Source organism: Nuphar pumila, chromosome 16, assembly GCF_984573655.1.
Source record: "Nuphar pumila chromosome 16, dmNupPumi1.hap1.1, whole genome shotgun sequence".
Lineage (NCBI taxonomy): Eukaryota > Viridiplantae > Streptophyta > Magnoliopsida > Nymphaeales > Nymphaeaceae > Nuphar > Nuphar pumila.
This window is the reverse complement of record NC_143264.1, coordinates 1,753,002-1,766,403: the sequence shown is the minus strand read 5'-3', so window position 1 is coordinate 1,766,403 and position 13,402 is coordinate 1,753,002.

Sequence of the window (13,402 nt, the reverse complement as noted above, 5' to 3'; positions counted from 1 at the left end):
CAGTTATGCATAAACAGTTAATCAATGCATGCACTTACTATTGTGAGCGAAACATCTCCTTTATGCATGGGTGACTTTAATTTCTTTTATTTAAATTTTTTTACTTAAATGATGTAAGCAATGCTTAAACTATATGCACAATAAAAAATTATTTATTTATCCAATCATTTGTGGGTATTAAGACATATCAATCTCAAATTAGAGATGACTCAAGGGTATGTTTCAATCAAATTGTGACTTATTAAGCTGACCTTGCATCCATCACCAATGTTGGGGATGGACAACCTTAGTCGAGAGAGAGCTTCCAATACCTCTAACCTGAAATATCATACTTCGTTCAACTGAAGTACACACATATAAACCTACAGTTGTAGTAGTAACCTAATCTCCTATCTTCGTAGTGAAAAAAAAACCTTCTGTGCTTGAGATAAACTTTCCACGAAGCCAGAAATACCGCTTACCCTCTCATTGTAACTTTCAAGAGAATTAATATTAATTTTATTGCCATACATGCATAAACACAATTAATCATTCACGAGGTTAGTAGCATCCAATTTGGGCACAACCATGTAGTAATCAAATTAACCATTCAGAGGGTTATTAACCTCAAATTTGGGTGCAAACATATATTAATCAGTCATGAGGTTATCAACTTTCAATTTGGGCACAAGCATGTATCAATCCAATTAACCATTCATAAGGTTATCAACCTTCAATTTGAGCACAAACACATATGATTTTAATTAACTAGTCACAAGGTTATTAGCATCTATTTGGGCAACAGCATGTATAATTTCACACCTTACCATGTTGTATATGTAATATCTCATAATTTTTTAGAATTAAAAAAAATATTTATGCAATTAATAATATTTTATGCAATTTTAGTGTAGAATAATAATATAAAATTATTTAAATATATATAAAAGGTTGGCATAGACTGTGGACCCTAGTTGGATCGCAGACCCATTGAATGGGATCCATGATCCATAGTTATTGAGAGTTTCAGATTCTAAAACCCATTTAGGCAAATTTTATTAACATTTTTTATAAAATAAAATTGCAATTAGGAAAGATATCTTTCCTAAGTTTTTTTTTAAAAAAAAAGGATGTCATCTAGGTGGGACACCCCTTTTATAAAAAGAAAAGAAGTGTTAAACCTCTTTCTTAAAATTGTGTTTTGAGAGAAAGGGCAACATGAGAGAGAGAAAAAGAGGGCAACAACGAGAGAGAAAGAGAGGGCAACGACATAGAAAGATAGAGAGAGAGAGAGGATAAGAAGAGAGAAGGCTTACCCAATATTTTTAAGGCTTAGAGAGGATCCATCGATCCTCACATGAAGACCTTAAGGGGATTTGATACGCATAAAAAAGGTATGTGTTTCTCTCTTAATATGAGAGATGAGAAGATTGGCATGGGTTGAATGAATAGAACATGGATTTCAAGAAAAATAAATAGGAACCAAAATCTACTTTGAAAGGGGCATTTTGGATAGTGGGTTAGGCTACTTTGAAAATTTTGATTTACTCTTGTCTTAGTATGATCAGGTCTACGCGTCTTGGAATTTAATAGCTTGTCTGGATATTCTTATAAAGATATGATTATCTATGTTATGTGTATTGAGGTTTTAATAGCTTGAACTATTTGATGCGTTTTAGGATTTCCATTAACATGAACATAACTCATTGCTGGATAATTAAATTCTAATAATTCCAAAAAAAATTGTATTGATGTTAGTTGTTCTTATGTTCATATATCAATTTACTGTTGAAGTTTCAAATTTAATTGCATGTGCTGATTCTTTAGCATGATCAAACATAGCATGTATTGATTGTTTTAAGTTTTTTTTTTCTTCTTTGTTTTCAACCTGCCTAGATTTAGGTATTAGGTTGTTGAGAGTGTTAGTATGTTAACTGTTTATGTGTATTGAATTTTTGGCAGTAACTTGACCCAACTAGGTGTATTGGGTTGTTAATTTGCTTAAACTGTCTTTGAGGTCGTGTTTTTGTTAGCATGCATAGTTTCTATCCTTTCTATTAAATAAAAAAAATTAGATACTTGACTGTGTATACCCATACCTAAATTTCTGTGAGAATCTGTTTTGTCTATCTAATAATCTTGATCGAACTTTGTGTTTTGGGGTTTCTTAAATGTTGATGTTGTTCAATATATATTCTACTCAATAACATATTGAAGCATTTCTTTGAGATGGTCGGAATATAAATCACAGGATATAATGTGTTTTTAACACACAATTAAATACATAATTTTCATAAAGAAAACCCTAAACATTTATTTCATGATTTTGAATCAATATAAACATGTCATATACATGCATGCACATATCCTAGCATGTTGTAATTATAAAGATCAAATTCATAATAAGAATAACATGCATGATCCAATGTATTTTTATTACAAAAACCCAATTTTTCTCAAAAGAGACATTAATACACCAAAATTGATTTTGCAATAAAGGTTTTGATTTTTAAAGCATTCATTCTCATATGAAAACAGATAAAACATGAATCCAAATCCATACACATTGTTCATACATGAATATCATGATAAACTATACAATCGAAATTGATTTTTTTCAAAACGACACCCAAGAACCCAAAAGCAATTGATTTCCACATGTAGATATTTGATAATAATTCATATTTATACATTGAATATGAGGTTTAATATGTATTTGAATATTACATATAGTTCATGCAAAAATATAAATCTACAACATAAAAAATATTTTTTAAAAACTAAATACTTTAGTTTCTTCAAAACTGATTTTTACTGAAATTCATTTTTGAGCTTTGATCAATTATAATTGATATCATATCAGTCTTATATATTATACATGACTAATATATGCATATTAATATGCATACATATATTGGCACTATGCACACACACGGTTCGTATGCCCTATCTCGAAAGTTGAAAAACAAAACAAAAAACTGCAACACATTGAAACGTTGAAACGTTGGATCAATCATCTTATTGATCACCACCATCCAATTGGCTGATGTCCCACCAATGTTCATCAACACTCACTTCAATGGAGTCTCCCCTCAAAACATGAGGGAGGATGAAGAAGAGAGAGGGTGAGAGAAGAGAGAGAAAGCAAGGGACATTGGGAGAGATTGGGTGAGGAAAAAAAATGAAATCAAGAGATGTGAGGGCGTGTAAGGGGTCTCCCACTATTTGATAAAGGTGTTTACTTTTCACACCAAGAAAATAGAAGTTTTTCTTGTTTTAAAAATCTCTTCTAACATGACCTTTCCAAAACGCATGAGAGGAAAATACCTTTTCCAACACCTTCCCTAACTGAGTTCCTCTTTAGGTATGACTTTCCAAAATCGTATGGGAGGAGGGGACATTTATATTTCAATTATGACTCATTCACTATTTCTAAATAGGACCTCCTTTTTAAGTATGTTTTCTTTCTTAGGTAGGTTTAATTAATTACCATGTATTAGAAGGAACTAGGGGGGGCAGGGGGAGCGTGTCACCTTCTTGGACTTAATCCAATCAACATGGACCCCAACTTCCTATGTTGACTAGTCAAAACTAATCTTAAGACAAACTAATTTAGATTTTTTTATTGACTAAACCATCTAATTAATTAATTACTCTCACTAATTAAATAAAATAAAATATAAGAGAGAGGTGGGGACGTCCCACCCTTGATGGATTTTTTTTTGGTTGACTAGATCCAATCCATGCCACATGGGATTTGGATTCGAGTGGGGCCCACATAGAGAAGAATCCCACCATATAGGTCCAAACTCCAATTTGATATCCAAATAGAGTCCAAATTTGGTCTAAATCAAATCCTAAATTAAATCGAGAATAAAATTCAAATTTAACTTGAAATAAGTACTTCCAAATTAATTCTAAATTAAATCCAAATTACATTTACATTAGAGCCAAACCCAAATTTAATTAAGATTGAAATTCAAATCAAATCCAAATCCAAATCCAAATTTAAATTCATTTAGTAGAATATCCAAGATCCATTTATTAAGTCCAAATTAAATCCAAATCCAATCTGAATTTAAATTTCCAAATTGAAATCTAAATCGTCTCTAAATTCCAAATTGAAATTGAAATTCGAATCGAATTTTGCTTATACTTGAAATTCAACTAAGATGAAAATTCAACATTAATTGAGATTGATTTTCAACTAAAATTCACACATTAATTTAACATAAAATTCATCTTTATCACTCAAGAAATTATCATTTTTTTACATCTCGCACTAAAGGTTTTAAGTATTTTGTTGATTTTGTGGTTGATGACTCTTGATTCACTTGGATATTTTTTATGAAAAATAAATATGTTGTAGCCACCATATTTCAAAAATTTAAAGCTCATGTTGAAAATATTGTTGGTACAAAAATCAAGTTTTTACAAACTGGTGATCGGGGAGAGTTCATGTCCCTACATCAGTTTCTTAAAAACTCTAGGATTAGACCTCATATTTCTCATTCACATACCCAAGAGCAAATGGATCAACCGAGAGAAAACATTGACACATTGTCAAAATCGGCCTCTCCCTTATGACTCGCGCCCATGTCCGAACCCAATTTTGGCCTTATACATTTTTCAGCTCTATTTACCCAATTAACCGACTACCTATACCTAACCTTAGACTCAAGTCCCTTTTTGAAGTCCTCTTCACACAAGCACCGAATTGCATATTTTAAAAAAAAAAATGGATGTGCTTGTTATCCTTATCTTAAAGCTTATCGAGCTTACAAATTAGACTATAAGTTCTACAATCATATTCTCTTAGGGTATAGTCCTAATCACCATAGTTATTTGTGCCTAAATCTCATGAACCACAAGATTGTTGTCTCTTATTATGTTATTTTTGTTGAAGTCCTTTCAAAAGCCAACTTGTGCCTAAAACTAGCTTGTAACACCCCAGATTTCCAAAATAAAGCTAAGTTAAAGTTCTCATGATTTTTTTTCTTTGCAGCGAAACTTAAAAAAACTTAGCAGTGGAACCAGACGATAATGAGTTGACAGTTTTAGAAAACTCTGGGCAAATCACAGGTATGTGACCAAGTACTTTTTGACCACCAAGGTGTTCCATTTATCAAAACAACTTGTTTATTACAAACATCACTGCCTGAAAAAGAAGTACTTGGTTTTAATAAATGAAGCAATACAACCCTATCTAAAGAAACCCTGGAACTCGATACCGCCTTACTCTACATATCACAACGCAGGTTCAACACCTAAAATCCCCATTAAACGGGGTCAGAACCACTGATGGTCTGATAAGCAAATAATCATTCATACATCCATTTAACTTAAGTAAATGCATTGACCACTCAGAGTCACAGTTCGCAATAACAATACTCAAGTCTTCACGACTTAGCGTATATCGCAAGAGCCTCCTCAGAGCTATAAGTTGAACATTTTGCTCAAGTCTTGATGACTTGGCATGAGCCTCTTCAGGGTTGTGATTTGAATATTGCGCTCAAGTCTCCATGACTTAGCGTATACCTCCTCCGGGTCTTCTTTGGGATGTTAAGCTCAAGTTTTCATACTTGGCACATTTGTATCCCACGAATCTAAATACAAACTCTTTGAGCTTTGCTTAGTTGTGCAGATACAACATGGGTCTTTGCCCTATCGGTCGAGTAGTATACCGATTATGACACCTTTCTCAAGGTTATGTAGGACTTGACAAAACAACGTTCATTCACTCATACATTCATACATCGTTGAACCTAGAGTTAATGCATTGTTTCGATATTAGCGGTTTACCCCCTGGTACACGGGAGAAGTTTTGTCCAAGCATCAACGTGACGTTTTGAGGGTTGATTATTCCATGTATTTTAGATACCCCAGAAGCCTGTTGACCACATTCATGTTAAGGCGGTAGTTTTCATACCGAGATAACCCTAACATGTCGGTTCAGATGCATCCTCTACTATAGTAGTTGGGTTCAATCCTTAGATATTTAAGGATAACCTCGACCTCGAAACCCCTGAGTGACTGGAGGTCTTATTGAACTCTATCAGGTTCATAATCAAATACATGTCACTCGCGGTTGTACCATCATCGTATGCCACGGTAAGCAATAGTACTGAAGGGGTCTGCCGGTCTTACAATTACTTATCAGATATGTGCATGCCACTCGGGCAAGCCAGTGCCTCCCGCACTGAAGGCATATGTACCTAACCCCATTCAGTAATCTCTCCTAACATGGTCTTCAACCACAGGGTTCATGAGACTTTAAGTTTTATTCATATGCATACTTGACTCTGCTCTCGACATCTACGAGCATCACGAGCATCTCACCTCTTTCGGGTGAACAACGTACTCTGGCACGACGGCTCTTACGATTCTAGTTGTGTATCAGTATCTCAATGAGTATGCATATGACATGATCTCAACGAATCAGCTGCTAGGCGTGTATTACCACAACGAGCAGTTGACCCAGTTAAGGCGCGACAACTACTCTGGCTCTGCGGCCCTTACGAGAAAAGTGCCCTTACAGACAAATATGGAAATGAGTCATTCTGGCAGCATTCCAACAACATGACCTCCTCGTGTCATTCAACTAGTTCAGACAATTCCTTTGCCAACCATTTCGATAACACTTCCTTTACTTCAACGGCAGGAGTGAGTTGATCCTTTCTACTTGGTAGAAAGTACTATTCAGAACTTGAGCAACACCTTTGTATGACAGAGTAACATACTACGTCTTTTCTGTGTTTGTTGAGCTTCTTCAAAAATATTAACAACACTCCCTCTCTTTGTCTGAGGAAGTATGTGTTTCTTTTAAGCTTGGTGAACATCTTTTTAGAAATTTGGCAGCATTTCTCATGTTGTGACGGAGAAATCGCTACGCTTAACTCAGGGATAAATGCACATCGTTATGCGAACTTTGTATCCATCGAGGTTCGATAGAACCTTGGGTCATATCCAGGTCATGCGCAAGTGACTTATGTTTTTACAAAAAAGTAGTTTTGCGCAAAGGCGAAGCCTTTCCAATAGGGGCTTCATTGGTCAAGCAGAATCTTGATCGAGGACCGAGAATAGAATCACATCGGTGATTTGGAGTTTGATCTCCATTTGAATGCTCATTTATGTGCACTATATGTAATATAAGCAGAAACATGTGCTTTATAAGGCGACAACATAAATGAGTGCATATACTTATTGTTCGGTGGGTGAAATCGAACGAAATATCTTACATATATAATTGCAGAATGCAGGAGCCTTGGCATCGTTCAACGCGACGACAATATTAAAAGCATAAAGTAAATTGCAGAAAGCAAGAGCCTTAACATTATATAACGTGACAACAATCTCAATACAATATACACAGGAATCAACATCCAACGATAGTCGCAAGATATGTGCGTGAACATCGAAGTGTCCTAGTGGGCATCAACGAAGGATTATGGTGAGGTACCATTTTTAAGAACACATATACTGCTCATTCAAACATATATATCCGACGATAGTCACAAGACGAGCGCATGAACACTGAAGTATCTTAGTGGGCTCAGCCAAGGACTAGGGTCAGATACTACTTCAGAAGGTATACGCTATACACAATAACACAAATACTTGAGAGAGATAGGTCGATGAAGCAAACTTACTTCTAATCGGTGAAGAATGATTCTGGAACGCTTTGACTGCTTCGAATAAGGTTCGATCCTTCCTTCAAGAGTTTAGACTAGGTCAGATGAGTTTGACTTAGTTGAGAAAGAGGAAGAGCAGGTCAAGCTGCTAAACTCAAGTGGTTTGAACCAAACTGGGTTCAGTCTAAGTCAACTGGGTCATGCTGGTTCAGACTTAGCCCAAGTAGACTGGGTCTGGGTCAAGTAAATCAAACTTGGATTTGCAACCAAAAGAAACTTTGACTTTGACTAAACCCAATTAGGTTCAAGTCAAGTCAACTAGGTTTGAACCAAGTTATGTAGGTTCAGACCAGGTCAGGCATGCTTAGACCTACTCAGGTAGGCTAGGCTAGGTAGGGGAGGTTTAGGAGAGAGAGAGAATGCAAATGAGTGGGGGGGGGTGATTTTTTTTAGAGGAGAGAGGGAGAACATGACTATTTATAGCCAAAATTACTTGGTCTCCAAGTAATCCCTTTTATCATTTTGCCCCTCTCTCTGGATAAAGATAGGAGGTTTCTTTTGAGGTGGGGCCCACATGAGATATTTCTATGGGATATTTTGTGGGTCCCACAAGATATTTTTTGAGAAATATTTCTGTGGGTTCCACCAACATTTTTGTGGGTCTCGCAAAAGTTTTGGGTTTTCGACAATTTTTTTTCGAAAAATTTTGAGTACACCATTCTCGTCATATTGACGTAACTAAGAAAGTTGGCTCGTACAAATCTCTTGATTTTACTTAGGGAGGAAGTTATGGCTCCCTGACTGTTTGATTATATATTCACAAAGATACAAATATCCTAAGCATAACTGGTTCATACAAATCAATTTGATTCGTATTTCGGATTCAGATGCTATTTTTACTTAGAAATGCCTCGTGAATTTATTCAAAAAGTTGCTGAAAAATTACGGGTCTTACATAGCTAGATGAACCTCTCCATCCATGTCTCATTTGTTGTCGCCCTTCCTCTGTATGTGGCCCCATCAGACCCACAACCTACCTCAAAGATGCAAGTTGCCTCTCCTCCCTCACTTGTGTTCGAGACTCCCATTGTTGTTGATGTCGGGACTACTCGCTTTCCTATTCTAACCAACCCGATTGTCTCCCCTTCCCCACCTCTACCTCAATGCACTCACCCGATGATTACTCATGCCCAAGATGACATCCTTAAGCTTAAATTATTTCAAGCCACCAAGTATCCCTTACTCATTGCCCTTCTGTCTAAATTTCTTACCAACGCTGAGTCCACAATCTTTAAACAAGCCCAATCCCATTCGCATTGGCGTGATGTCATGCACACAGAGTTTTTCGCCTTAATAAATAATGATACCTGGACTCTTGTTCCTCACTATCCATCCCAACATTTTATTGGATGTAAGTGAATTTATCGTATTAAAAGGAAGGTTCATAATTCTCTTGAGCGGTACAAGGCCTCCCTTATTGCTAAAGGTTTTCACCAAGAAGGTGTTTTATTATTTTGAAACTTTGAATCAAGTTGTTAAACCTCAAACTATCAGAGTTGTTCTATCTATTGCTCTTGGTCAATACTGGCCCATATATTAACTTGACGTTCAAAGTGCCTTCCTTCACGAGTCCATCAATGAAGAGGTCAATATGGAACAACCACCTGGGTTTTGGGATATGTGCTTCCCCCAACATGTATGCAAGCTCAATCGAGCTCTTTATGACCTCAAACAGGCCCCTAGAGCGTGGAGCCAATATCTCAGTAATGCCCTTATGGCCAATGGTTTCATGGAATCTAAGATATATGCCTCTCTCTCCATTTTACTCTAACCCAAATTACCTGTCTATATCTTGGTATATGTTGATGACATTCTTATCACAAACAACTCTTCATCGTTTGTCCGCTCTCTAATTCAATGTCTTAGTTAGAGTTTTACGTTGAAGAATCTAGGCCCCTTACATTATTTCTTGGGCATTGATGTTGTTCACACTTCAAATGGTCTCTTACTTTCGTAACAGAAGTATGTTCTTGACCTCCTTCACCAGACATCTATGCTTGATGCTAAACCAATAAGCACCCCTATGGCTGCCTCCACTTATTTATCATCTAATGGGCCTTCATTCTACGATCCCATTCTCTATCGCAGTATAGTGGGTGCTCTCCAAACAATCGGGTCTATCAATGTATGCATCAATCCGTTGTTGAACATTGGAGTGTTGTGAAGTGTATTCTACGTTATCTCAAAGAGATCATTCACTTTGGATTGCTACTATGACAGTCCAAATATATCTCGCTCATCATTTTTTCTGATAATGACTGGGCTAGTTTACCTAATGATGAAAAATCCATATTCAGCTATACACTATTTATTGGTCCTAACATTATCTATTGGAGCTCAAAGAAACAACATGTGATGGCCCGTTCCAACACAGAAGCCGAGTATAGGGTCGTTGCTAATGCAACACCAAAAATCTCTTGGGTTCATGCTTTGTTTCACAAGCTAGGCGTCGATCAGATCTTCACCAACTCTCTAGTGCGACAATGTTTTTGCTACATATCTTGTTGCAAATCCTATTCTACATAGTTAGAGTAAGCACATTGTGATTGAGGTGCACTTCGTCCAAAACCACGTTGCCAAAGGTCGACTTCAAGTGTCTCATATCCCTTCATTCAACCAATTAGCCTACATCCTCACTAAGTCGCTACCGATTCCTCAATTTTAGTATTTGCGCTCCAAACTCAATGTCCATCCCGACCCATTGCTTTTACAAGGGATATTAGAGTACATGATCCAGTTCCAAATCCAATACTATTATCCGGTATTCTCAATGAAGAAGTCCTCTCAAGCAAGGAGTCCAAAAAAGCAAGACTCCTAGATCAAGGAAAAAAGAATCACTAACAAAAAAGGAGATATTAGAAAATGTTTCACTAGGACTCTTGTAAATCCAAGAGGGCCACACAAGGACTCTGTAAAATTGTCCCCCTCTTCTACTTATACTCTTCAAGAGCCATGCTACATGGGCTCTCTTATAACCTCTATATAAATACATAAATGGAAGATGACCCTCATAGTTGCGAGTATTGTAGTAAGGGGTTTCATGGACGTAACATCATTCAAATCTGAACTACATTAAATTGTATGTTATTTGTGTTTGTGTTTTTTGTGCATCTATATGCCCATCATGCTTGTTTATTTAGACAAAACAAAGCTAGCTTACCATTTTTCAGTCGATCACAAATTGAAAAGTGGCTAGGGCTGATGTTGTCCGATATGAATGATACCAGACTAGATAATTTTCCATCACTGATGGCTAGCTGGAAGTAGCTGGAAAAAGGTGGTAGGTTAATGGGTTATTGCAAGAGGAAGGGTGGCACAAGGGTTGAGAGGGGAATATGTGCAAAGTCCTCATAAACCTAGTTTTTCAATAGGAGTATATTCGGTCAGCCCAATCTGACCCGATGGTAAAGCCCCAACAAGCCCAACCCATATTCGGGCCCGAGCCTGGCTCGACCCATCTATATTCGGGCTTAGGTCGAGTCAGGGCCTTTTAGCCTGTTATAATTCAAATTTTAGAAGATGGTGCGAAACTGAGCTCTGAGATCCACATGCCTTTCTCTGCAGACATTGAGGGTCGTTTATGCCTAGGTGGAACCCATGAGAGTGATGATGTGGCAACTGACATGACTTTCCTAATGTCTGACAAGTAAAAAGTATAGTCTCAGTTGAGAGCAGGAGAAGCCGAACATGTGTCAAGCCCATAAAGCATAACAATTAAGGAGTCAGGGGTGTGATGTTGGAGAGTCCAAGGAGAGGTTCCCTAAATCTATAAGTTAATTAACATTAATTATGTTTAGTTAATAATGAAAGCCTTTTATTGAGTTTCCTGTGAGAAGTCCTTGGCTAAGTAAGAGTCTTAGTCTAATTGGTCTTTTGGTTTTTTTAAGTGGACGAGGTTTCATGTAAGACTCAACCAAGCCTTTCTATATAAGTAGGTCTTGGGGAGCCATATTACACATTGATTAATGAATTGACTTTTCATAGAAGGCCTAGCCGTCCCTTCTCTCTTTCTCTATCTCCTTCCACTTGGATGTCCCTACTTCCTGATGTCTTCTTCTCTTCTCCCTCTTTGATCTCACCTAGTACTATGGTGTGCCGGTGAACCAGCTTGAGCAAAGAGCATATGTCCTTCATGTATTTTTCTTTTAGAGTTTCAAGAAGGCTACATTGCTCAAAAAAGTTATTCGAAAGCCTCTGTAGTTGTGGCTTTGTTGTATTGCCGTCTCCGAAGCATAGCTCAGGTACTCAACCTTCTATACCTCTAGTATTAGTTTCCTATACTTGTAACCGGATCCTAGGTTGTGTCACCTTACTTTCCATAGCCTTAGAACAAAAACCACATCTACCTGATTAAATTGAAATACTTTATTTTCATTATTTGACCTTCCCAACCTCCCAATGAACTATATTACCGATCCCTGACCTGTAAAATCCTATCTTAACCTTGACATACGTCCCTAAGTGTCTAGCAAGCCCTTGGTTTAGTATGTATTAGATCTAAACCAAAACTCTCTTTTGATTGTCCTCCGGGGCTATTTTTAACATACTCAATTTCCCTGTATTTTCCCAAAACAACTCAAAACTTATACGACGATTACCTTTAGACCTTTGCCCCACCGTGTTTAGCGGGGGTTTATACTACAAATACATCCAGTCAAACCTCAAAGGTCTAAGAACCTCATGTTCGATCTGCTTGCTTCCGTCAGGCTCATACTATAATACCTGTTTGTTGCTAGCTCGAGGCTCCCTTTCGATCCAAACTTTGAATCAATCCAATCGGACCTAGAGGAGGGTGTAACAAGGCCCAACCTAGTTAACATGCCAGGCCTGTCGGGCCTACTATGTGCATTTTGCACATGGGACCGACTCAATTAGGGCCCAATCATCTAATCAGGCTAGGCCTAACTTGACTTGGTTCGAGTTGGGCTGCAAAATGCAACCCAAGCCGAACCAGGCCTGGTACCCAACAACACGCGGGCTACCCAGCTAGTTGTCCACCCCTAGTTTTTAAGCAAAAAAACTAAGTTGAGTTGTGTTTTCATAAATCAGGTTTTGATAAAAAGATCTGGTTTTTATTAAAACAAGGTTTTGCGTCTTCCAAACAAGCACAAAACCTAATTTGGGTTTTAAAACTTGGTTTTCACCCAAAACCTAGTTTTAAGTATCATCCAAAATGAGGCCTAAGTCTTTTGGCTCTTGGATTCAAAGAAGCAAAAAGTTAAAGATGTTACATTTTAAACAAAATAAAATTGCTTCAACTCTGATATTAGGATAAAAGAATTATGAGTTTTGTAAGACAAACCATCAAAACAAGTTCAAAGGGGAATCATATTGGCAAAGAGCTTCAACTTTTGACCTTCTAGTTAACAAATGTTTTTGTAATCTACGCTTTGGATGGCAAACCTCATTGCAAACTTGGTTCAGGAGTTCAAAATTACAAAATGATCGTATTGTCTTTGTAAAATGACATGATTTAAAAAATGATTCATAATTTGTTGAAATCCTTTCCATGCGTAAAATTTCATTTATCAACTTTTTTTGGACATTTTTACCTTTTGCACAAGCGAACCTGTTGATGTTCGCGCAATATACAAGTACATTGTCCAAAGCTTATAACAACTCAATAGAAAGTAGATTCACATGAACATTTGTCGGACCTAATGAAATTCACATCAAGTATTTGAGAATATGGTAACTTGAATTTCAACATAGAATATTCACATGAAATGCAC